Here is a 26,475-nt window from a genome sequence, read left to right on the forward strand (position 1 = left end):
AGAATAAGACCAGAATAAAATAGACTAAGCAAATATAGGTAAACACAACCTAAGCAAATATAGCTAAACACAATCTAAGCAAATATAGCTAAACGCAATCTAAGCAAATATAGCTAAACGCATCCCCTTCCCTTGGGAACATTGAAATTGTAAAATGCAATAATACCAATGTACGTATAGAATAACCACTGCAAAGAAGGCACAGCACAATAAAAGTGAGTACAGATAAAGAAAGGGTAAGGCTGATGCTAAGTACAAAGATTACGTAGGGTAAAAACAGTGAAAAGGGCGCGCGCACACCCCACACTGAATATGTATAGAGACCAGCTCTGAACAACCCTACAGGAGAAAATAACCTCTAAACTTAAAAAACCAGCAATTACAAGAAGCACCCAAACATGCACCTAAATTTGCACCACAAAATCTGTACCATTGTAAGTAATAATCAATTAATTAAATCATCAAGGTAATACAGACTTACCGCTGTATAATGCATTGAAGGTAATACAGATTCACACGAATTGCTGTACCAAGCATAGAAAGAAACACAGACTTACTAAAATTGCTGTATGAACGTAAAACAGACTCATTTAAATTGCTGTATAAGGCATTGGAAGAAATACAGACTAGGATTACTGTATGAAGCATAAACATAATACGAACTTATTTAAATTACTGTATGAAGCGTAAACGTAATACAGACTTATTCGAAAAGCAGTATAAATCATCAAAACAAATAAACTTACTTAAAAACCTGTATAAACAAACATAAACAATCAATAGTCAAATAGGTGTATCAATAACTAAAGCCTTACAGTCATATTCGCTGAAATCCTTAAAGCACTACCTATAAGCAGATAAAAATATGAGCCCCATGTAACATGGACATTCAAGGAGTGAAAACAAGATAAGTACCACCTAAATCCAGAAGATGGCAGTAGGACTCTAACGAAAACATTCGAAAATCAATCAAATAGCACGAAGTTACAGAACAAACTATTACTCTGTAATCTCTGTGCGTTCTGCCTTTCACCTTCAATGCGCACAGAGTGTGTGTGTTTTTAAATAAATGTCTCGAGCTGCAGATCGCGCTTCCTTCAGACACTGTTTTTATGCACTGTCAACAATGACGTCTGAAAGCAAATGACAGTGCTTGCACTCCAGAACTTAACACTACGCTCAGTTGAAATTGATTAAACACCGAGGCTCGATTCCCTACCTCCGAGTTCAATTCTACTGGCAAGTTCAATTCTACTGGAAGGACTGCACTTCAGGTTTACAGGCAACTGATGGTCACACGTATAGTAGCGCTTATGAATAACTGTCAGCGTTGGTATGCTGAAGATGGAGACGTGCTCCTCACGTTGCTGGTGACACGTACCTCACGTTGCTCCGGGTGGCTAACGGAGCGCTGCTGCTCACCAGCGTAATGCTGCATCAGAGGAAAGACGTCAGCTGCCATAATCCTTGCCTTCACGTGACGCTGATCACCATACCCTCCTACAGGGTTCGAATGCGTCATCATAATGAAGAGGCAAGTGAAGAGAAAGGAGCTCCTCACCAACTGAAAACGGGCTCCAAGAGGCAGTTGGTCTCAATGTCAACAGCAGGTAGTTTGCATTACACGACGTCTTAAATGTCTCAGAAACGTATTTTGCCAAATAAATGACAAGCCTTCTTTAGCAAATCAGTTCTTTCACGTTACTGGTTTTAGCTAAGTAAAACACACGTTTTCAGTTAAAGGTACTGTAAGTTTTTGTTAAAGTATTAGTTTGAAATAGCCCAGTTAGCTGTCATTAGCTGTGTAAATAATCTTGACCGCCTTGTGAAATTTACTTGTTAGGTCAAAGGTTTACAGCAAACTGTACTTTCCTTATAGGACACAATTTCTTCCTCTCAGACTTCCTCACATCTGAATTTTAAATGAAAGCCACTCATTTTCCCCCTCTTCTTGGCAGGAAGTGAGTCTCTGAGTGTCTTAACAGTACTTGACTTTAATTTAGCCTTGTGAAATTTACTTGTTAGGCATTCTTCTTAACAGTATTTGAATAGAAAGGTCAAACAATTGGGTTTATGACCTAGAGCTAGATCTGGCACTTGTAAGAGAGTTTAGGGCGACCGATTGTGGGGTCACTGGTGGGGTTTCGAAGTGCCAGGTAGCAAAAAAAAAAATTTGAAATGTAAAAGTCCTTTACCTTTAGATTAGTATTGCTTGAAGGTACCTTAATTCGCTTGTAAATAGTATGTTGCACGCTGTCAGTTCTCCAAACGTCGCCAAAATGTAGTGAATGGAATGATGAATGGTCAGGTAGTTTCTTGAAGCTCTTTATTTGAAGTAAGATGTACAGGAGGAAAACCCCACCAGGAGCAGGATGGTCACTGCTCAGCCCTCTCTCATCAACTGTCATTCCACATCCACACCAGGCACACTAACATTCTATTCACTCTGTCATCCAACATTCAACATTCCACACAGACATCACACACATACTGGCTGAGCAGCAAGCAAGGAGATAACATAAGGCACAACAGATTTTAGGTGACCCTAGTCTTGAGGTTGCCATTAGTACTGCTAAGGCTTTAGAGCAGTCAGATAAGTGGATAAAATCTTTAGAAAAAGGTACCACTTCCTCTTCTTCTCCTAATTCTGACAAATCCTCCTCTGGTACTGAAGTATGTATTGTTACCCCTCAAGATACTAGGAACAGATACTCTAGTAAGAATGATGGGAAAAACAAGCAATTTTATTGTTTCAGGTGTGGTAACCCTGACCACATTGCCTCTTTTCCACAGTGTCCAGCTTTGAGTAAGCAGTGCAATAAATGTGGACGCACAGGTCATTTTTCGAAAATGTGTAAGATACCTATGAAATCTTTTCAAGTGGGAAGATTTGCTAATTCTAATAATTTCAAACGACCTAGTGGAAATGTATCTTTTGTGGCTGATAATGTGGATTCTGAATCTGTAATCAAGGAGACTGGTATTGTTATTACTGTTCAGTCTTCTTTTGATTGTGTGCAAACTGATGTTTTACCATCTCCTCAAAGTTTTGTATGTATTTTGGGGAAAGTATTAGAGTTAATGGTAGATTCTTGTTCACCATGGACAATAATTACTCGTGATTATTGTGAAAAATCTTTCGGTGATTTGATTAACCTTAATACTCTGTCTAAACCTGATATTGTTGCATTCACTTTTGATGAATCTCCCATTAATTTCATTGGGTTTAAGGAAGTCCTCATCTCTATTAAGAATAATTCTGCGTTGATCAAGATGTACATTGCTTGTAAGGGTGTGAATGTCTTGGGCTGGCGAGACCAGGCAAAGTTAGGTGTAACCTTGAATCCAAGGTTGAAGGATCCTGTTTCTGTTCTTGCACTAACTGATGGGGAGGCTGATACATCTGTTATGTCTGCTCAAATTGCTATGGATTTTCCTAAAGTTTTTTCTGATGAAATAGGTAAATTGAATGATTTTAAACACAAGATTAAGGTCAAGCCTAACACTGTACCTGTAAAGCAAAAACTCAGAGGTGTTCCAATCAGTATTAGAGATGAGCTGAGGATTTTATTAGATTCAATGGTAAAGGAGAATATAATTGAGGAGGTTGAGTCATCTGAGTGGGTTTCCCCCATAGTTTTAGCAATTAAACCTGATAAATCTATTAGGCTATGTGTGGATTTGAGAGCTCTCAATAAGTGTTTGGTTACGGATTGTCACCCACTTCCTAATATAAATGAAATGTTGTGCATGTTGGATGGGGCCTGTGTTTTTTCCACCCTGGACCTTAGGTCTGCATATCACCAGATACAGCTCACTAAGGATTCTAGACAATTTACAGCTTTTATTACACCTCATGGTCTTTTTCAGTTCAAAAGGATGCCATTTGGTTTGGCTTCTGCAGCGTCCGTATTCCAAAGAGCCATGTACCACATCTTTAAGGATCTTGCTGTTTTTGTCAAATGCTTTCAGGACGATATCCTAGTGTTTTCGAAGAATGTTTCAGATCATCATAACCATCTCAAGGAGGTGTGTGGTAAATTAGAAAAGTTTGGGTTGACCAATAAAGCTAGCAAATGCAAGTTCTTCTGCAAAAGTGTGGATTATCTTGGTCATTCGCTTTCTGGTGATGGGGTGGTTCCGAAAAAGAATCTTGTTGATGCTATCATGAAAGCTCCTGCTCCTGACAGTAAAGAGAAGCTTCTTTCTTTTGCGGGCCTTTGCGAATATTATAGTAAGTTCATCTATAATTTTGCAAACAAGATAGAGCCTCTTAGGGAGCTTACTAGAAGCTCAGTGAAATTTGCTTGGACTGAGAGACAGGAGTTAGCTTTTAAACAGATTAAGAGTGACATTGTTAGTGCTCCCACGTTGAAGTCCTTTTGTATAAATAAAAAATGCATTATTACGGTGGATGCCAGCTTGTATGGTATTGGAGCTGTTTTAAGCCAGAGTGCAGGAAAAGAGGAATGGTGTGTGGCGTTTGCCTCTAGGACTCTATCTTCTACAGAGAGAAGATACTCTGTCATTGAGAAAGAGCTGCTTGCTTGTATTTGGGCAGTGGAACATTTTAGGAACTATGGGCCAGATGTAGGTAAGTAACATTTACCGATTCTTAATTACAGAAAATTACCGAATTTTACCGATTCGGTAATTAAGAATCGGTAAATGTGAGGGGTGGGTATGTAGGGAATCCAGATGTTCCCTTTCACCGAATCGGTAAAAGTCGGTATTTACCGATTCGGTAAATACCAATTCGGTAAAGCCTATTGATTCCTATGGGCTTCAAAGCCCATAGGAATCAATAGGCTTTACCGATTCGGTATTTACCGAATCGGTAAATACCGAATTTCACAAGGGTGCAGGGGGTGTCACTTTGACAACCCCTGGCACCCCCTAAACAGGATTGGGTGCCATGTGGCAGGCATACAAGCCCTAGGGGCAGGTCTGCCTGCCACATGGCATAGGTGTGCATGCACACATGTGCATGCACACCGGAATCGGTATTTTACCATGAAGTTGGATTTCATGGTAAAATACCGATTCGTTAAGGCCTTTGGGACTCAGAAGAGTCCCACCTACATATGGAATTTACAGAATCGGTAAAATGACCGATTCGGTATTTTACCGAATCGGTAATTTTACCGATTCTGTAAATGTAGATTTACCTACATGTGGCCTTGGATTTAGGCCCCTACATACCGATTGGCCATTTACCGGTCGGTAACGGCTGAAATCGGCCGTTACCGGTCGGTAAATGGCCTGAAACGGCCACCTACATCGGGCCCTTTGTGTGGGGTAGCCGCTTCACTTTACGTACAGATCATAAACCTTTGGTTGGAATCTTGTCTCCTGGTGGTGGGTGGAACTCGACTGCCAGAATTGCACGTTTGACTTCACGTCTACAGGAGTATGATTTTGAAATTATTTATGTGCCTGGTAAAAGCAATGTTACGGCTGATTTTTTGTCTAGACTGCCTTGTAATGATGAGAATGTGGCTTGTGTTGAAGAGGATGTAGATGTCATTGCCTCGGTTAGTGATTGTCTTTCTCAGGAATTTTTAGGTTTAAGTGAAGAGCAGTGGTTAGATGAGTTGAGCAAGGATGTTATTTGTCAGCAAATTTTTAATTTTGTTAGTAATGGTTGGCCAGGTAGTAGGTCTGTTTCTGCGGATTTGGCTCCATATTCTCAAGTTTCCTCAGAAATTGAAGCTTTTTCTGGTCTGTTATTTAAATTCTAAAGGAGGGGGGCCTCCAGTCTGGGACACTTCCTCCTTGTCTAGTCTTTTGTGCCATACTGTATAATTTATGTTACTCCCCGCCATGAGTACCACCCTTGAGGTATGGGAGAGGGCATCCAGAACAATAGGTTGGGAAACAAGCTCACCAGGGCAATGCTGTTATGGGAAGGGACATGATTAAACAAACTAAGTAAACTGAAGGATTTTGACCAGTGTGCAGGTGCAGCTCCTCCACGTGGGCGTCGGAGCATCAGAGTGTCACCCCACTGCTTTCTCGCAGTGGGAGAAGCAGAAATGTAAAATAGTATAAATACAATTTTACATTTCTGCTTCTCGCACTGTGAGAAAGCAGAAGAATGAGAAGAATGGTATGCCTGGTTTGGGGGGGGCGGGTGTGTGGGTCAGGGAGGAGTGGCTAGCCCAATGTTATGGACGCTGACTGTTTGGTCTGCCCCACGCCGACCAAACCAGTCATAGAACTCTCCGTTTTCTTCATGTAGGCTGCTGCACAGCCTGCATGAAGAAAACGGCCTCCCTTTAGGCGCCTGTAAGGACGGCGTCCTAGCCAATCACAGCGCTGCCATTGCAGCATTGTGATTGGCTTAGGGGAAGAGAGGGAGGCGGCCTTCTTCTGCTTCCTGTTAGAAGAGAGAGCAGGAGGCACAACCCAGGAGTCCGGGACCGGAGGCGGAGATACGTTTTTAAAATGTTATTAAATTAACCCCCACCCATTCCCCGCGTGGCCTCCGCCCGCGATTCATGCTGGTCGCGACTGCCCGTGGGATGCCCTGGGAATCTCAACGGTTGGGGACATCATGAACAAGGGAACTCTTTAAACCTCCTCGACCCTCTGCAGAGAGATTCAGCCCAATAAATCCCATTTCTTTAAATATACACGTATGACACGTGTCGTTAGCAGAGGGCTTGATGGGAGAAGACCTACTGGAATATGGGCCACTAGAAGGCCGGCTGCTGCAGGAATCGCTCATTCTCAAAGCAAGTCAAGTCAAATCAAATGTACTTTTATTGATTCGTAAAAAAAACGTAAAAGGATGGCAAGCCATCATAAAACACAATACATTAAATGAGCATTTTTTTTTAAAACATGAGAAAGAAAAAAAAAAAGGCCTTATGGACGTGACCGCAGTTAAAAAGCTGACAAGTGGGGGGGCGTGGCCAAGATGGCGGCCTGACGAGACGTGCTTCACCCGGCTCCCCGGCCATGAACCCCGTAATGCCCCTCCATTAACCTGCAAATCCTTTAAATTACAGGCAACCCGGCCCGCTGAGCTGTGCTTCGCAGCGTCGCCCACTTGACCAGCCCACGACTGCAGGTGCGACCGCCGGAGCCACTCTCAGCCCACCACGGAGGTCCCGTTGAGGAGGTGCAGCGTAATGGTGGCTGCGAGTTGAAATTGCCTGACACGGCACCCAAACGGCAGGCGCCAGGCCGGACACCAGCGGTGAGCTGCGGATTACTGGGCTCCAAAGACCGGGACCCGGCACAATTGGGCGGGCCCCCTCAGCCAACACTGCAACGCCGGGAGACAGAAGCAGCGGTGCCCCAGACAGACCTGGTGAGACCGCGCCATAATCGAGGCCCCGGCTTCGGGCCTGGTGCGGGCAGAGAAGGGGGTCTGCCCACACCCTTAAACCCGGAGGGTGCTCTCTGCAAAGGGCCCCGAAGCACACACCCACCTGGACGCGGGGTGGCTGCCCCCCCGGCCTGCTGGCCGACTGGAAGGCCGATAGTGAGGGACCGGGGCCTGTGCTTGCGACGTGGGCAGTCGCGAAAATCGAGGCCCCGGCTTTGGGCCTGGAGGGACCCGGCGTCCGGGAAGAAAGTGGAGGCCTACAGAGGTGTTGGGAGCCTGTACCTGGTGCGCAGCAGTATCAGCGCCCCGGTGCCCCGTCTTGCCCAGCTGCAGAATCCACGGCCGCCAAGTGAGGAGGGGCACAGAGGGAGCGGTGGTGCCGAGCTACAGGCTGCCCACCGGGCCGGCCGAGCGTGACTGGGAGAGCTCCGAGTGGACTAGGGGTGGTTGCCCCATTGTGAAGTGACCCCGGTGGGAGATGCCCATTCCTCCAGTCCGATCTAATCACCGCTCTATTGCCTGGCCACCCTAGGAGTGCCCACCCACCGCACCACATCCGATTGAGGACACCGGCCCACCCTGCCCTTCGGAGACAGTAAGAGTGTGGCGGTATGGCCAATACGGGGCGCAGGGGAGCCTGCACTATTCCTGACATGTTAATTAAAAGTGGCCCAAAGGGGGAGAAGAACCAGACACCCCCCTCGCCAATGGTGCCCGCCAGCACCCCAGGGCAGGAAGACGGGGGGCCTTCCTGGAATCGCTCTTCAACACCTTGAGGGACGACTTCCAGACCCTGAAGCAGGATCTAGCTGGGGAACAACGCGAACTCCGCCGAGATGTAGATGGCTTGGGGGAACGGGTGACCACGATGGAAGAAGCGGATCAGGCCCGCAGCGAGGAAGTGGAACTTTTGCAACAGGAGGTCCTCCGCCTCCAGGAGCAACAGGTGGACCTCCAGGCGCACACGGAGGATCTCGAAAACCGCTCCCGGAGGAATAATATATGGGTCCGGGGAGTGCCATTGAAAGCAGAGGGGAACAGCGTCACTTATTACCTGCAGGAGTTGTTCAGGGAGATTCTTGGCGAACCTGTTGACTTTGACATTCGCATTGACCGCGCGCACAGAGTCGGCCTGGCGCGACGCGCCCCTGCCCCCCCGCCAGACTTCCTAGCCTATCTCCCAGACTTCCCCTTGAAGGAACGGATTCTGAAAGAGGCCCGTCAGAAACAACCTCTTCACTTCCAGGGCAGCCCCGTGGCCCTCTTTCAAGACCTTTCGGCCATTACACTCCAGAAGAGGAGGAGCTACAGGGTGGCCACCACATTCTTGCGGGACAACGGAGTGCCCTACTCTTGGGGTCACCCATTCCGGTTAATTTTCAAATTAAAAGGGGCCCTGCACCAACTCCGCTCGCTCCGGGACACTTGTGCCTTACTGGGTATCGACCTAGCAGAGGATGAGCGAACGGGAGAGGCCTCACCGCGACAGTCGCAGGAAGGGCCCTCACAACGGTCCAGAGGCGGATGGCAACAAGTGACGCTCTCCTAAGGCGGACCTTAAACCTGACCCAACGACTATGGCCCAGGAACAGGTGGCGGCCATCCAGGAGGTGGTCAAGGATAAGACGGCCCCACCCTGAAACACTATGGATAAGAGATTTGCCTTCATCGCATTGTATCCGCAAGGGCGGGGGGAGGGCAGGGGGGCCACTGGGGCTGCCACTGCCACGAACTCCTCTACATTGAGACTCTATGGGCCTGAACTGCGTTATGATAGGCCCGGGACTATGGTTTGCATTTGGGGATTCCTAGTTGGGGTTTGGGAGGGGGGGTGGGGGGCTGGCGGGGGTTGGTTGGGGTTGTGGTGGGGGGTTGGTGGGTTGAAAGGGTTAAAGTTCGGAGGGGGGTGGTGGGGGGGGGTGGGGGTCCACAGTTGGGGTTTGGTTTGGGGTGGTGGGGGGGTTATGGGTGGGAACCAGTGTGCCAGAGGGGGTTCAACAAGCTGGATAGATCGCTTTCCACATGCCTATCACACCGCAGTGTTATCATCCTCATATAGCACCTTTTCTTCCTTCACCCTGGGATGGCGGACTCAGTTTTGAAGGTATTGACCCTCAATGTAAAAGGCCTGAATAATCCCGTTAAGCGGAGGGCAGTGATCTCCTATCTGGAGAATTCAGGAGCCGAGATTTGTTTACTCCAAGAAACCCATCTGCTCGCGAAGCATTGGCACAGGATGCGATCCCGTGCCTACCCCCAGCAATTCTTCTCCTCTCTACTGGAGAAAAAAGGCAGGGGTAGCCATTCTGGTGTCCAGGCGCTTTCAGGGACGGGTTGGAGATAAAACGGGGGAGATCAGGGGTAGACTCCTAGCATATAGCTTCCTGATAAGCGGCCAGCAGCTGACCATTGGTTCCCTGTACACTCCGAACATGGAGCAGGAATCCTTTCTGAAGGGCGCCATCTCAGAGACACTTCAATCCCCTAACTCTCTCTTGCTTCTAGCGGGAGACCTTACCTGGTGATGGACACAAGCACGGACAGATCTGGGCATAGATATGGGGACACAGGCACTCTCTCCACTGCAGGCAAGACTTGGCTACACGAACGGGGGCTGGTGGATTTCTGGAGGGCCAAAGACCCTGGGGCATCACAAAACACATTTTACTCGCACGTCCATCGCACTTACGCCAGACTGGATCACTTTCTTGGATCCTCTGATTTGACCGCCAGACTAGCCGACGTTTGCATTGTGTCAGCGGCCCTCTCCGACTACGATGCCGCTCTACGCTCTTACGCTCTTACGCTCAGGGTCCCCCAAACTAAACGTCCCACTGGGAAATGGAGGTTGCGTGAAACTCTCCTGCAGCGCCCAGAGGTCACTAAGCAGCTTCGCCAGTGCATTATTGACTATCTGGCCATTAACGACACATCCGAGACGTCGATTTCAGCCCTGTGGGGAGCCCTGAAATCAGCGGCCCGCGGTGAACTCATCGCGATAGCGGCAGCGGAGGCTGGGGACCGTAAGGCGAAAAGAGAGAACCTGACTGCCCAGGTATCTGAACTCGAGAAGGTTCACAGTCGCACCGGGGCTCCAAGGGTTTGGAAACAATTGAAAGCTATGAGGGCCCAAATGGCCAGCTTGGACACAGACAGGGCAGAGCTCGCCGCCCTACGCCTCCGCCACACTTACTATGTGGGAGGGAACAAAACCGGTCGCCTGCTTGCTAGCGCGCTGAAGGCAAAATCCCATTGCTTGAAAATTCAAGGCCTCAAGGACAGGAATGGCGATGACATCAAGGAGGAGGCCCAGGTCGCGGAAGCGTTTCAGGACTTCTTATACCGAGCCAACGCTGTATCAGGCATGGACATCGATAAATACCTGGAGAACGCGGCAATCACTGCGCTTTCCCCAGAGGGAGTAGACGCCTTGGAGGCCCCCATCCGATTAGATGAGGTGGTGGCAGCTATATCTCACCTGCGGTCCCTCAAGTCCCTGGGACCGGACGGTTACTCGGCCGGTTTTTATAAAACCTTCAGCTCGCTACTGGCCCCTGTCCTTACTCGGCTTTCAACTCCTTCGGTGGCCCGGGCTCCATCCCACCGAATATGTTGGAAGCAGAGATCGTTGTGCTACCTAAACCCGACAAGGACCCCACACACTGCTCGGCGTTCCGCCCTATCTCCCTCCTTAATCTGGACCTGAAGCTCTTTACAGGCGTGCTGGCCGCACGCCTTGGGTCATACTTACCTGGGATTCTGGAGCCTGATCAATCGGGCTTCGTCCCGGGACGCCAATGTAGTGATAACACCAAACGGAGCCTCCACCTGGTCGACAAGACCCATTTCCAACAGTCGGACTCAGCCCTGCTGGCCGTGGACGCCCGCTTCGGGTTGGGAGAGCGTTTTCAACCCTGGATCGCGGGCTGTTATCACCACCCCCTAGCGCGGGTTCACCTGTGAGACTTGCCTTCTAACCCATTCGAGATCCAGCGCGGCACAAGGCAGGGGTGCCACCTCTCGCCTCTTTTGTTTGCTCTATATGTGGAGCCGCTGGCACAAAAGATCCGCGATAATCCAAATATCCACTGCATCACCTTTGGCGTGGGAACCACACACGATCGGCCTATATTGAGACAACATAATAGCTGCCCTCGATCACCCAGAGGGCTCTGTTCCCGCATTTTTGAGGGAGATAGAGTCCTTTGGTGCAGTGTATGGCTTCAAGATAAATAGGGGGAAATCGTTGTACTGCCATTGGGCAGAAACGCCCACCCCTCCGCGGGCACGCCAGAGTACGGAGGGGGTTTTTGGTCTCTGTTCTCGCGATCCTGTTCTTTCAATAGGCTTAATACTTCTGGCTTCTACTTCACACTTATGGCTTGGCCCATGTATTTCGGTTGCAGTTTGCTCAGTGGAGAAGACATGCTTGTCTGTCTCATATGATACTTATATATGGAGCCCTCATTTAGCAATGTACTGCCAGTGTTTATTCTTAAAACCAATAAAAACAAATTTGAATTTAAAAATCTGACAGGTAATTCAGTAAATTTTTTTTAAAAATGCCGCCCAGTGGGTTATTTGTTAACTACGTTGCTTAAATCAGTTTTTGCAGTTCCTTTGCAGCTATTTTCTAGAGTTTTATGGCACTACAGGAGAGGGGAATCGAAAGCCCTCCAAGGCACCTGATGACTGCAGCTCTGCAAGTTCTTATTTGTTTCATCCGAAAAAACTCCCGAAGAATGGATTTACGGATTTTCATTAAGAAAGGGCATATGCATAGTAAGTTTAATAGTAACTCCCCCCCTTGATGACAGAGGCGGCATTCCTTAGATGGCCATGTAAATTTCCATTTTGGGGTCAAATCCTTTGAGGGGAATGATCCCAAACGTAGCAACATCAGGTAATGCTTTTTATGGTAGGAGAGGTGTTCAGTCAGATACTGTTGCGGCTTAATCCTCTGGTAGACCTGTATCACAGCCCCAGCGTGATGTTTTTTTGCGAAGTTCATTTTATCGGTTAACAAAGAGGTCCGCTTGATTGCAGTGTTCACGACGCTTTTGAGGCCAGAATACGTTACTGGTGTTAACCAAGCCTTCTCTAACTGTAATGCAGATAAGGATTCTTTTAGGATTGTCGTGATCGAGTTAGCTAGTCTTGCTTGATTTTCAATCTCAACCCAACAGCGGTAGGCTAGGGTGTTGTCTTCTTACTCCCTCATCCCCCAATAATACTTTACTAGGGCGCCTTGTCTGGCCATGATCTGATTTTTTAGTCCGAATTCTAAACGGATTTGTTCCTGCGAGGTATGGAGCGGTATAAAAAACATTTTTTTTTAAAATGTAGATTGTGCTGTATTCAATATAGTAGCATGTTTAGTGTTCAAAATTTCGGAGCCATACGAGATGGAAGGTAGAAATTTTGCGGAGATCACTTTTAGCAGATGACCGGTAGAACAACCTGTAAGCTTTTTCTTCAGGATTTTAAAGGCAAATAACAGTTGTGTTGCTTTTATGCATCCTTGTTCCACGTGTAGCTTAAAATTGAGCTTGCCATCGAGCAAGTAGCCTAGATATTTGTAGGAAGTAACACAGGCCAGTGGTTGTTCGCAGTTTCCAGTAAAAGGAATGCCTGTTCAATGTTTTATTATGTTTGGAAAAACACATGACTTTTGTCTTTTGATGATTGATTGTAAGGTGGTTTGAGGTGATATAGGCCCCCAGCCCTGTGATCAATTTCTGCAGGCCAACTGGTGTTTGTGATATCACTACAATGTCAAGTCAAGTTTAACTTTATTCGGTTATCAGATAAGAACAACCATAAAAGTACATAAAATTCATCATAAAACAGATATTCATACATAGATCATAACAAAGACATAGAATAACCCATCTTAATGAATTCATTTAAATAATTGTCTTCCGAAATCTAAAAACAGATTTAAAAAATGGAGACAGGTGTGCAATAGTTAAAATGTTATCCAATGTTTGCACTTGTAAAAATGCAGGACGACACTGGGCACATTCCATGATTTTCAACAGGGGCATAATCAATTTTTTCCTTGGGTAGGTATAAAATCTACAGAAAAAAAGGATATGTATGTCTGACTGCTCTGAGGAATCGTCGCAAGGACATTTGATCAATTGTTTAATCCAGATATTCACTACAGGGAAGCTAAGGGAGCGTTGTAACAGATTTAGTCTAAAACGAGTCAGTAAAAACGCTTCAAAATCGCTCATCTTTAACTTAATGTATGGTTGCATGTGATCGGAAATCATGATCAGTTGATGTGCGACTACAGCTTTCTTTACCGTTTCTGATTTGAATCTTGAGTCGCACAGATGACTCATACATACATCTTTGAGTAATTTCCTTCATATTTCACACACAGATGGGGGATCCTCATAGTATTCCCTATGCCCTATCTTAATAAGGAAAGTTCTTACATAGGTTAACCATGCAACCCTCCCAGCATTCTCAAGACCCATAATATCCTTTAAAATAGAGCGATTGAACACACATTCCTCAGTTGACCAAATCCTGTGCCACAATAGTACCGGGGCAACCTTAATATTATCCTCAATGTACGGTACCCCTAACTAAGTATGGGCGAAATTTGCAAATTTGCGTTCCGCGAATTCACGCGAAATCGAATTCGCAATCCGCAAAATCCGCGAATTCGTGCGACTTTGCAGATTTTTGGTCTTTTTGCGAGTTCGCGGGGTTTTTGCGTGTTCGCTGGGTTTTTGCGTGTTCGCGGGGATTTTGCATGTTCGCGGGCCGCTTGCATGGCGAAGTTACCCATGTGGTCGTGTATGGGCACAGCACCCTCTGGTCCAGCACTGCCACCCTCTGGTTCACCACTGCCACCCTCTGGTTCACTCCTGCCACCCTCTGGTTCACCACTGCCACCCTCTGGTTCATCACAGCACCCTCTGGTTCACCCCTGCCACCCTCTGGAACAGCACTGTCACCCTCTGCTTCACCACTGCCACCCTCTGGTTCATCACAGCACCTCTGGTTCACCCCTGCCACCCTCTGATACAACACTGCCACCCTCTGGTTCACCACTGCCACCCTCTGGTTCACCACTGCCACCCTCTGGTTCATCACAGCACCTCTGGTTCACCACTGCCACCATCTGGTTATCCACTGTCACCCTCTGGTTTAGCACTGCCACCCTCTGGTTCACCACTGCCACCCTCTGGTTCACCCCTGCCACCCTCTGGTTCACCACTGCCACCCTCTGGTTCACCACTGCCACCCTCTGGTTCCTCACAGCACCCTCTGGTTCACCTCTGCCACCCTCTGGTACAGCACTGTCACCCTCTGGTTCACCACTGCCACCCTCTGGTTCACGACTGCCACCCTCTGGGTCATCACAGAACCTCTGGTTCACCACTACCACCCTATGATTAACCACTGTCACCCTCTGGTTCAGCACTGCCACCCTCTGGTTCACCACTGCGACTCTCTGGTTCATCACTGCCGCCCTCTGGTTCACCCATGCCACCCTCTGGTTCACCACTGCCACCCTCTGGTTCACCCCTGTCACCATCTGGTTCACCACTGCCACCCTCTGGTTCAGCACTGTCACCTTCTGGTTCAGCACTGTCACCTTCTGGTTCAGCACTGTCACCCTCTGGTGGACCCCTGCCACCCTCTGGTTCATCACTGTCGCCCTCTGGTTCATCACTGCCACCATCTGGTTCACCGCTGACCGTGTGCCGTTCCCGCCCCCCCTCCCCTCCCGCTGACCGTGTGCCGTTCCCGCCCCCCCTCCTGCTGACCGTGTGCCGTTCCCGCCCCGCCCCCTCCCGCTGACTGCCCCCTCCCGCTGACCGTGTGCCCGTTCCCACCCCCCCTCCCACTTGTAAATGCTTGTTTTTTAATTGGAACCTAATCAGCGTCCTCACCACGAAGGACATTTCTGCTGGTGGTTTCCTAGTGCAACACATTCCAAAATATCTGTCTGCAACATGCGGGCCAACAGAGGGGACTGGTGCCCGTATTCTGCGATCAAACGGAACCTTTCTCAGGTCTCGGGCTGATGCCTCGACCCCCTTCTTTGTAGGGGCCCCGCCCGGCGCTTTCAGCTGCACTTTAGAAGCTTTGGCGAGCGGGCAGTGTCCATTAACCATCTGAGCACCTTATTGCCGGAACACTTGGAGGGCAGAGTGGCATCTGTCAACGCGGACATCTGTGTTTTCACTGGGGAAGAGCAGCGAACGTCAGATCTAAAAGTAGACGTTTTAACTGGACACGTTGTGAAAGTGTAGGGGGCACATTCTGCCAGGGGGGTAACAGCTGCCTGGAAGCGTCTGCCTACTGCAGCCGGGCTTCTCAAACACTCGTATTTACACAGGATAGGTGCAGCCTGCAACTTCCTGACAAGTAGGTTTGCAAAACACCTCCTTACAGTGGAAGTTCGGCACAAAACATGCTTTTTTAGGCATTGGATGGTCCACAATAGAAAATCCCAGCATGATTTTTTTTTTGTCGTCCAGGTTTGTTTTGGTCATTCCGCGGCCGACCGCTGCAGGAAGAAGTCCAGGTGAGTGCTTTGTTTAATTTTCTTGCCTTCCTGCCCCCCTCCCGCTGTCCGTGTGCCCGTTCCCGCCCCCCCCCCCCCCTCCCGCTGTGTCTCCGGCCCCTTGTTATGTCTTTGTATTGTTGGATTTGTAGTCCTCGTTTTACCACGGAAGAAAAAAAACCTTCAAATCCCAGATTGCAGAAGCAAGACCGTGGAGTGGATGACGTACTCACGCATGGAAGTGGGGAACTGGGGAGCTGTGAATCCGCCGGGTTGACTGGGGACTCCGGGAAAGCAGGGGCTTTGATACATTAGTGAGATCCTCGGGGGTGAGTCGGAGCTCTGATGGATTTGTCGGTGTAAATAAGATACTTTTATTGCAAACCAGGCCATATAGCACCAGCCCCTACCGCTCTCCTTGCATCATTCAGATATAACCACTTAGATGAGGAGGCGGGTTCCGGGAGTGGGAGGCGGAAGCTGCTAAGTGACGCCCTCCCTGAACATTTTCCAACATTAATTAGCGTGGTGAAGTTGTAAACTCCACACATATAATTTAAAGACAAACCTACCAGTCCCATAATGCAGTTCGGTTGGCTAGCACGCCGTGGCTGACTGAAGATGCGCACTCGGATGGCTCCGGCACTTGACAGCCAGGCACAGAGAGGCGCGTGATTGACAATGGGCGGCGAGACGAGCGTGACTGAGGGCAGACGCCAACTGAAATGTCCAACCCTTAGAAAGGAAAGATTTAATGACGGTATTTTTTGTGGAACTGGTGGCGAGCTTCCTGTTTCAAGATGAGTGAGTGGACCATGTCCAAAAAGACTGACACTCCAGTAGGGTAGTGTAGTGCTTTCAGCAAGCGTCGCCTTAATGTGCCACCCCAGCACGGTTTCACCCCCTCAGCTGTCAATTGACCGTCTGTCACGTGACACCTGCAGACCGGACTCTGAATTTCTTCAGTAAAATCCAGTAGGGTATAACAGGTCCTACATTTGCAAGAGATTAAGATGTTGGCAATGTAAATGACAATGCCATTTATTTATCTGTTTTCAAAACCAACACATAAATAAAAATGTTGTCATTTACAATGCCAATAGCTCTAACTTTTGCAAAGGCGAAACCGTTGCATTGTAAATGCTTGTTTATAGTGTCTTTCCTTAATTTGGTATTTTTCTTGTACTCCTTTCTTAGCTTTTTTACAAGATCCGTGTCACGTATCGGAGCATTCAAAGCACGCTTCAGCTTGCAGCAAGTCTTAGTACAGACTGTATCAAACCAGCTCGATTGCTTAACCTTGGGATTTGTTGTCTCTACCCAGAGGGCATTTTTGATATTTTCAGTTATAAATTTAAAATTGGACACGATAACCAAATCATCTGCATTGTCCTCAAGACATGCTAAAATATAATAATAAAAATTACATTCTTTAATCACCTTATTCAAAAGGTCTTCAGGCACTTTTTTATTCCATTTAAGGGTAGATCCGTTCTGCCGATTGAGAACTATGTCCCGAATTTCCTTATTTGGGGCACTTATTTTAGGGGGTATTTACCTAATTGGGCAATCTCCAGGCTTAGGTGGAAATGATCGCTCAAGGGATTATCAAGAGTTTTAAATTTTAGCAGCTCCCCACCATATCGCAAAAACATCAATACAAAATCTATGGTGGAATTTGCACCTCTGCCGTTAAACGTCGGGCGGAACGGGACCTCACTCTTACCAATTTTATTTGCGAAGTCCAATTCACAGAAAAAATAATCTCATTTAAGTGATTCCCGCAGGCAGTGTGCTGAAAATGGCTTAGGCTAGTCGCCCTATCTAGCATTAAACCACAAGTGCCCTTTTCCCCATATTTACATAGGGGGCAATTGAAATCCCCTCCCCAGATTATACAAACTGATTTTACCCTCCCTTCCATCTGGCTTCTGATATCTTTACCCAGACTTAAGAACGTTTGCTCAAGGGCAGCCACCAACACATTGTTGTAAAAATTTACAACGACCAAATGTAGATCTTTTTCGACCACAATCCTAATTATATGGTAATATTGGTTGTTAACAACCATCTCAATCTTGCAGCACCTTAATAAGTTAGACACATAGGTACACTGACCTCTTTTTGCCCTACCGTATTGAGAGGGAATTGCTGGTGAGTGAAAAGTCTTAAAACCGCATATATGCGGGGCTTCTGTCTCTTGTAGACGTACAATATTGTAGTCTTTAATCACATTCAACCATATGGGATTAGAAAGTTTTGTTTTGAGGCCCGCAACATTCAAAAACATAATTGAGCAAGATCTCTCTGTAAGTATTGCTTACTCCGTGACAGTGGGTTCAGGAGTACCCAGGTTATCTGCTGTCAAGATGCTCAGGTTGTTGTGATTGTAAACCGTAATTCCAGGACAGTCTTTATCGGTGACCTCTGTATCTGTTCCAAGATCCTCCCTACTATTACTGTCTCTATTGGTTGCCTTATCTTGGTTTATACTATCATTACCCATGGGAAAATCAAAGATCGCACCCACTATGCTACAACCCAGTCAATCGACTCCCTCCAATCCATGCAGTGTCTCGAATCGATTGAATAGGGGTAGGCAGAACTCTGGTCTATGTACCATGTTTGGCCGTCTATATAGCATATCTATCCTATTTCGGGAAAAGAGTGGGGTACCAAGCGTTGAGCGTGGATAGAAATAGCTCAAATCAAAGGTTTGGATCCGACCCTCCCCGCTATGTGCTTTCCCCTCGCATATGAACCTTACCACCCTGGGATCCCTGAAGTTCACAATTATACAGTCCCCCTCCTGATCCTTGCGTCTACGTCCCAACCAGCTCACCCTTCTAACAAGCAAAATTTCCGCGTTTGTATAGCCTGGAAGTGATCTATTGCTATTAAGCCAGAAGATTACTTTATTTTTCAAATCCCTGTGGGTTTTTTTTTTATCCTGTTGGATCTCTGGCACCCCTGTCAATATCACGGTGTATGGGGCAGAGTCTGGGGGTAAATCAATTCATGGGTGCCTCTTTTTTCCACACTCTGGGCCTGAATCCTCTTTCCCTTTATTGGTTACATCTCAAACTAGTTTTGGGGTAGCCTGCTCTTTTCTAGCCATCCTTCCAGATGCGTCTGCCCCCTCCCCACTAGATTGTTTTGTCTTTTTTACCTTAGTGATACCCCCATTATCAATGTGTTTTAATTGCCCATTCAAACTAGATTGTTTTTCGTGTGGGGTACCGATTAGAGTACCATTAGGTTCTGGCACTTTTCTTTCTTGTATTATGCAATCAGAGTCCATTATGGTACCCAATGCTTTCCCGAAAGTGTTTAAGTTGGCGGTAACAGTTCTGTCTAGTTTCCCCAAATTTTCATTAATTAATTTTATCCTTTCAAATAGGGGTAACATTAGTGACTTCATTAGATGTTCCATATGTCCTAGGAGGCCATCAGGCATTTGAGTTACGATTGGGGGGCATTGTGGGAGCTCAAATAATCGTTTGCCTTGATCTTTGTTATAGGGCATGTTGTAAGCTGACATTTGAGTGGGCTTACCCATATTCCCTCCTGAATTAATAGTCTTGGTGGTTTTAATAACTTTTGGGCATTTACCCTTTTGTGAGCCTCCCCCGCGCTTTCTTTTCCCAGACTTCTTGAGTACATCAATATATATATCTTTATCTTTTTTAGACCTTTGATCAAACAAAGTACTAGGTGTGGTGTGAGTACTCATCTCTCCCTGCCTGTTTCCTAGAATTGCTGTACTATCCCTAGTAGAATTTACTGAGGTACAAACAACAGACCCATCATAACCAACTGACTCTGTGCTGGCGTCCGACCAATTATCACCATTAGGTTGATACACTGATGGCTGCTCAGGTGTTACGGCTTCTCTAATCGTGCCCAGTGAAGATCTTTTAGAAAAAATGGGCTCTAATGATAATCTTTTTTCTGTTAACGCTATTTCGCGTTCTAGGACAACTGCAGCTCTCGTAATAAACTGGTCCAAGGTTAAAGTGACTGTCCCTCCAATGCTACCTGGCACAGCTTTCCTCCCCTTTTCTGCGTTAAGCGCCATTATAGTTCGCCATGGGGATTTAAAGAAAATGCCAATAGAATAACAGTAGCAAAACAACAGTACAGTATTACAACCGGACCGGATACGTGTAATATATGGGTGCCAAGATAGAGTATTACTCCCACATTCATAGATGCAAAGGGGGAACAATTTAATAACTTTCAAGGTCACTTGGCTATGTTTGAGTCCATGTCAACGATGATGAAAATTAGGGGGGTGGCCCAGCCTGGCCTCGTCTGGCCCCAGATGGCCACAGATGACCCGCCCTTTGCCCGTGCTTCGCCCGGCGCGACCCGGGCGCGATCTCGCGACACGGGGGCTGTCCTCCGTTTAAAGCGCCTCCGGGCGCGGAAATGGCGGTTGCGGCTTCCGCCGCAAAGAAGCCTGGGAGATGTAGTCTCCCTCCACACAGTGGCCGCAAGAGTGGAGAGTAGCATCGGTAGACGCTCTAAAGTTAGGTGCAAAAAGTACTATAACTAAAAGACCAGCCTTTTTAAGTACGCATTTGTATATTTGCATTACGAAGTGTTGGAAAACACGAAAGATGGCTAGTGGTGGTTACCTCACAAACGTTTTAACATCAGTGTGTGCACCGTAATTAGTGACGCCTACTAACGAATATCGGGACCACTATTCGCATTGGAAAGCGTTTTTTAGACACAAAAGAGCATAAAACAAATTCAGATGTTGCAACCCCGTATTTAGGGCTACATCTATTGCCAAATGTTGTTCAAGGCAAAAGGGTGGCTTACAAAAGCCAAGTATTCTGACAATGATCTTTTGCAATAGCGCCAAAAGAAAAAAGAAAATCACACAATCATCGAAATTCTATGAACTGAGGCGTGCATTACTACTCACTTGTAATTTAAATAGGCGGCAGGATGTCTCAGTCACGTTATGCTCTTTTGTGTCTAAAAAACGCTTTCCAATGCGAATAGTGGTCCCGATATTCGTTAGTAGGCGTCACTTATTACGGTGCACACACTGATGTTAAAACCTTTGTGAGGTAACCACCACTAGCCATCTTTCGTGTTTTCCAACGCTTCGTAATGCAAATATACAAATGCGTACTTAAAAAGGCTGGTCTTTTAGTTATAGTACTTTTTGCACCTAACTTTAGAGCGTCTACCGATGCTACTCTCCACGAGTTATTTAGTAATTTAAAACGCCTGTTTATTTATTTTTTCAGAGCCCATGTGTTGGGTAATTCCTTGTTGGTAGAACTTTTTGCACCTAACTTTAGAGCGTCTACCGATGCTACTCTCCACGAGTCATTTAGTAATTTAAAACGCCTGTTTATTTATTTTTTCAGACCCCATGTACTGGGTAGTTCCTTGCTGGTAGAATTCATATCACTGCTGAGACCACATACGCTACGTATGAGGTAGGTCTCGAGTTGATTTAAATTCTCCACTCTTCTTGTTTTACTCGAGTTCTGATACTTATCACAGTCCCTTCTTTACAGATTCGTTTTTCCTAACATACAGTTCCATATGAGAACAACACGACTGGAATTTTCAGGTGACAAGCAATACCATCAAAAATCTTTCTGTTTTGTTAGAAAATGTAAAAATGTGATATCTCTCGAACAAATAGATATGAGACATAACAGTAATGTGTGTGAATGCCACTCGAAGAAATGTATTCCACAAAGATATGGGTTCTAGTCATTATCTCAAACATTTATGTAAGAAGTCTTTTTACAAGTAAATTCGCTTAGATCAGGTTAGACAAACCGATGGCTGTATTGGAACCTTTTTACAAGTGTTTCACCCCAGAAAGCAATCATGGAATACAGCAAAATATGTTTTTCACTAACACTGACGATATAAAGTAATAGGGCATATTTTGCTCAGCTGTGTTGATCATTATAAATCGATGTACGAATAACTATGTACATTAATTGAAATATTCTTTAGCTGTGTTGTTCAAGCTTTCATTCTAGTAGTACCAGGAAGGGGTACTATACATGGTTTAAAGGTGATTTATATTGTTTTTCTAGATACATGTGAGAATATAAATATAGGTATTAATTTGCCTTTTTTAAATTTGGTTGTAAATATAATAATGGAATTTTTATTGTTTTAACTTAGGGGGTTTCTTTTACCTGCAACAAACTTCATGGTCCTGATGATGGTCTTGATGATACAATCAATATAAGACCGAAACGTCGACAACTACATCATCTCCTTCTATGCTGCTTGTGCACAGGCACACAACCATTACTAATTAATTTCTTTTGGTTGTTGTTATTAACTGATTGGAGTTGATGTCCAAGTTGTGAACTGATGTGGTGAAGTTATATATACCCCTGTTCACTTCTTGTTTGCTTTTTATGTATGTCTCCCCATATTCTGAATTGCAATTTACTTTACTGAATTTATATAAAAATTTCTTTGAATAACATACTTTATATTTTCTCCGTGTTTCCTTTTCCTTCCATAGATTAATTTCTATTTTTGACATTTTGTGATACTTTATTGGTACACTGGATTTAGATATTAATAATACGACTCCCAACTGAGCTATAATACTACAAAAATAAATCCCTTGTAGCACCTTCTTGACCTTAAAGGATATGCATATCGCCGTTGTCTAACCCAGGGTGGTGTGGAGTGCAAAATAACGATGGATTTGGGCCCAGATCTTTGGACTGGGGTGAGTGTGTGACATTGATCCACATTCGGTCCATCACCTGTTGTGTTTGCATATTCCGCCCTAAGTGCGCTGGGGATGCCCAGACGTGGGTCCCAGGCACTCCACACCACTGGAGTCAAGCTAGCCGGGCTGATGAGAGGTGTTACCTCGAAACCGGTCCGGTCCTCGGATGCTTGATTCCGTTCTGGGAAGGACATGGCTTTTGTAGTTCGGACTGGACTGTTCCCATGGGGCACAGGGTCAGAGCTGATTTGCATATCGCCATTGTCTAACCCAGGGTGGTGTGGAGTGCAAAATAACGATGGATTTGGGCCCAGATCTTTGGACTGGGGTGAGTGTGTGACATTGATCCACATTTGGTCCATCACCTGTTGTGTTTGCATATTCCGCCCTAAGTGCGCTGGGGATGCCCAGACGTGGGTCCCAGGCACTCCACACCACTGGAGTCAAGCTAGCCGGGCTGATGAGAGGTGTTACCTCGTAACCGGTCCGGTCCTCGGATGCTTGATTCCGTTCTGGGAAGGACATGGCTTTTGTAGTTCGGACTGGACTGTTTCCATGGGGCACAGGGTCAGAGCTGATTTGCATTTCGCCATTGTCTAACCCAGGGTGGTGTGGAGTGCAAAATAACGATGGATTTGGGCCCAGATCTTTGGACTGGGGTGAGTGTGTGACATTGATCCACATTCGGTCCATCACCTGTTGTGTTTGCATATTCCGCCCTAAGTGCGCTGGGGATGCCCAGACGTGGGTCCCAGGCACTCCACACCACTGGAGTCAAGCTAGCCGGGCTGATGAGAGGTGTTACCTCGAAACCGGTCCGGTCCTCGGATGCTTGATTCCGTTCTGGGAAGGACATGGCTTTTGCAGTTCGGACTGGACTGTTCCCATGGGGCACAGGGTCAGAGCTGATTTGCATATCGCCATTGTCTAACCCAGGGTGGTGTGGAGTGCAAAATAACGATGGATTTGGGCCCAGATCTTTGGACTGGGGTGAGTGTGTGACATTGATCCACATTCGGTCCATCACCTGTTGTGTTTGCATATTCCGCCCTAAGTGCGCTGGGGATGCCCAGACGTGGGTCCCAGGCACTCCACACCACTGGAGTCAAGCTAGCCGGGCTGATGAGAGGTGTTACCTCGAAACCGGTCCGGTCCTCGGATGCTTGATTCCGTTCTGGGAAGGACATGGCTTTTGTAGTTCGGACTGGACTGTTCCCATGGGGCACAGGGTCAGAGCTGATTTGCATATCGCCATTGTCTAACCCAGGGTGGTGTGGAGTGCAAAATAACGATGGATTTGGGCCCAGATCTTTGGACTGGGGTTAGTGTGTGACATTGATCCACATTCGGTCCATCACCTGTTGTGTTTGCATATTCCGCCCTAAGTGCGCTGGGGATGCCCAGACGTGGGTCCCAGGCACTCCACACCACTGGAGTCAAGCTAGCCGGGCTGATTAGAGGTGTTACCTCGAAACTGGTCCGGTCCTCGGATGCTTGATTCCGTTCTGGGAAGGACATGGCTTTTGTAGTTCGGACTGGACTGTTCCCATGGGGCACAGGGTCAGAGCTGATTTGCATATCGCCATTGTCTAACCCAGGGTGGTGTGGAGTGCAAAATAACAATGGATTTGGGCCCAGATCTTTGGACTGGGGTGAGTGTGTGACATTGATCCACATTCGGTCCATCACCTGTTGTGTTTGCATATTCCGCCCTAAGTGCGCTGGGGATGCCCAGACGTGGGTCCCAGGCACTCCACACCACTGGAGTCAAGCTAGCCGGGCTGATGAGAGGTGTTACCTCGAAACCGGTCCGGTCCTCGGATGCTTGATTCCGTTCTGGGAAGGACATGGCTTTTGTAGTTCGGACTGGACTGTTCCCATGGGGCACAGGGTCAGAGCTGATTTGCATATCGCCATTGTCTAACCCAGGGTGGTGTGGAGTGCAAAATAACGATGGATTTGGGCCCAGATCTTTGGACTGGGGTGAGTGTGTGACATTGATCCACATTCGGTCCATCACCTGTTGTGTTTGCATCTGTGTATTGGAGGCACGGTGTCTGTATTTTGCCCAATTTTGGGGGGTCAGCTGGAATAGACTGGAGGCACTTGTCGAGATCTGACATGTAAATGTTAAACAGGCATGGCGCCAAAACACAACCTTGTTTTAACCCATTTGATGGTGGAATCTTACTGGTTACACTGGACCCGTCTCCTTTCTTGATTTGAACCCACGTGTGGGAATACAGATTGATAATGGCGTCCAGGAGCCTGGAAGGGACCCCCCAGGCTTGCATTTTTGCCCATAGATAAGCTCTTGGAACTTTGTCGAAAGCCGCTTTCAGGTCTACGGAGCAGGCATACAAAGGCCTTGATTTTGCAAAGGCTTGATTGGCTAAAAGAGTAACCGCAGAGATGTTCATAAGGGTGCCCATCCAAGCCGGAAATCCAATTTGTGTGGGAGGTATTAGGTTTGTTTGACTGACCCAAGCATCTAGCTCTACAAGGAGATTAGATGCATATATTTTTTCCTTCACATCTATCAGCGCAATCAGTATGTAGTTGGAGGGGTCTGAACGGGAACCTGATTTATAGATTGGATTAAGGATACTTCCTCTCCAGGACTCGGGGATCAGACTATTAGCTGTGACTTTGGAGAAAAGAGGAGACAAGACTTGAGACCAGAATGGAGGATCATGATGAAACAGAGCGTTTGATAGTCCATTCGGACCTGGGGCTCCCTTGTTTTTAAAATTTTTTATAATTTTGAGGAATTTGGATTTCCGGGAACAGCATAAAGTCTTCAGAGCATTCATGATTCGTGGTAGAGTTGACGTTGCCATGACCTCCAGCCTCCTTCCCTGTTGGTAATTTGCAATTTGAGGCCGATTGGGGTGTAGTTCCGTTGGATAGGCGTTCGATGTGAGCTCTCCATGTGGCCTCCAATATGTCCGAATTATGATGTTGGTTCCGGCCATTGATTAGTTGGTTGATTTGTTCCCAGAAGAGCTTGGAGTCCCCTAATTTACAAGCATAAAGGAGTTTCGCCCAGATTTGTTCTTGATGTTCTTTTTTGGTGAATATTATATCATTTTTTAACTTTTTTCTTGTTTTTGCAATTAAAAGCAGGAGCTCCTGGTGGAGTTCTGGTCCCTGAGATCGTAGTTGCCTGAGGTATTTATTTAGTTGTTATTTTTGTTTCCTCAGACGATTATTGAACCAGGCTGCCCCTTTTTTGTATCCTGCTTTATAGACGTCGGCTTTTTTAGAGAATTTCTTATTAATTTCATTGATGAAAGACTACCAAGCTTCTATGGTTAATGTTTCAGAGTTGGGTCTTTCCAAAAGACTGGTGTAGGTGCTTATGATATCTTCAATGTTGTTCTTATTCCAGCTGAGTCGTTTTAAGTTGTAACATTGTGTTAATGTTGATAACGCTTTTGATTTCTCAGGGGTTGTGAATGATTTTAATAAAGTAAAGGATTGCGGCTGGTAGTCACTTTCCGCCCGGTCTTTTATCTGGAAGTTCACGATGTACGGGAGGAGGACATAATCCGTAAAGGTGTAATCAATAGTAGAGCGTGTTTTTCGTGTAACCCTAGTGTAAGCTGCGGGCCGATCAGTCAGACATTGGCCATTGAGTACGCACATTGTAAGGTCTTTCAAGCGGGCCGCGCAGTTTTTGCTAGATGTGTCTTGTCGTTTTGGGGCTGATGTGGCCTCTGTTTTACCCTTACTCCTGGTGTATTGTAGATTCATATTGAAGTCGCCCGACAGGATGGTATTGGCATCTGGATAATGTTGTTAGTGTGGTAATTAATTGATCGATTCTTGACTTCTTTTGTTTGGATGCGGGGTGAATATAAATGT

The sequence above is a fragment of the Lissotriton vulgaris genome, chromosome 8 (genome assembly GCF_964263255.1).
Source record: "Lissotriton vulgaris chromosome 8, aLisVul1.2, whole genome shotgun sequence".
Taxonomy (NCBI): Eukaryota; Metazoa; Chordata; class Amphibia; order Caudata; family Salamandridae; genus Lissotriton; species Lissotriton vulgaris.